This window comes from Sinocyclocheilus anshuiensis, unplaced genomic scaffold (genome assembly GCF_001515605.1).
Source record: "Sinocyclocheilus anshuiensis isolate Anshui unplaced genomic scaffold, SAMN03320099.WGS_v1.1 scaffold2539, whole genome shotgun sequence".
Classification (NCBI taxonomy): Eukaryota; Metazoa; Chordata; class Actinopteri; order Cypriniformes; family Cyprinidae; genus Sinocyclocheilus; species Sinocyclocheilus anshuiensis.
In genome coordinates this window covers 80324-81433 of record NW_015557068.1, presented here as the reverse complement: position 1 = coordinate 81433, position 1110 = coordinate 80324, and the positions used below count along the sequence as shown (strand labels likewise).

The 1110-nt window shown below is 30.6% G+C and overlaps 1 protein-coding gene across 1 annotated transcript in view; it reads left to right on the top strand.

The window, feature by feature from the left end:
* The window catches only part of LOC107676693 (adhesion G protein-coupled receptor L3-like), a 298216-nt gene that overhangs the window by 256232 nt on the left and 40874 nt on the right, over window positions 1–1110 (top strand). The window lies entirely within an intron of this gene.

Genomic DNA, 1110 nt, shown 5'->3' with positions numbered 1-1110 from the left:
TTTGTGGAAACCGTGATACATTTTATTTTTCAGGATTCACAGATGAAGAGAAAGTTCAAAAGAACAGCATTTATTGGAAATTTCTTGTAACATTACAAATGTATTTACTTTCACTTTTGATCAATTTAATGCATCCTTGATGAATAAAAGTATTAATATCTTTAAAGAAAATCTTAGTGACCCCTGAATGAATGAATGAATGAATGAATGAATGAATGAATGAATTAATTAATTAATTAATTAATTAATAAATAAATAAATAAATAAATATATTTTATTTTATTTTATTTTATTTTATTTTATTTTATTTTATTTTATTTTATTTTATTTTATTTTATTTTATTTTATTTTATTTTATTTTATTTTATTGTATTTTATTTTATTTTATTTTATTTTATTTTATTTTATTTTATTTTATTTTATTTTATTTTATGCACTTTGAACACTGGCTAACACATTAAATCAAGTAAATGTGTTAGTATTAGTAATAGTAAGTATTACTGATCTCAACTGGCCTTAGATTAACACGTTTCTCTAGAAGACTGAATTGATCTAATTTTAACCATGTTTCTCTAAAGTGTTTTTTGCATCTGTAATGTTTTCAATAGGCACTTGAGTGCACCACTAAAACATATTTAACCCGTGTGAACTGTATGTCTGTCTGGGAAAATGTCATCATGTAAGAGATCCAATGAACTGCTGCTGGTGATTGTTCATGTTGTAACTGGTTCGATGAAACAAAATGTTCAAAAGAACGGATTTGTGGAAACTTCTCAGCACTAGACTATGTGTGATATCAGCTGATACTGAGGGAAGAAGAACACAGACGGGTTATAAATCTACCAGATCTTGAATCTGGAAGCACACACACACACACACACACACACACACTGATCTCTTTTACTTTTTGTCTCGGTGTGTTTGATGGAGAGCAGAGCACTATTAATCACACACCTGCTCCATCACCTCAATGTGTGTGTGTGTGTGTGTGTGTGTGTGTGTGTGTGTGTGTGCGTGGGTGTGTGCGTGCGTGCGTGCGTGCGTGCGTGTGTGTGTGTGTGTGTGTGTGTGTGTTTGTGTGTGCGTGTGTGTGTGTTATTCAGAAGATTA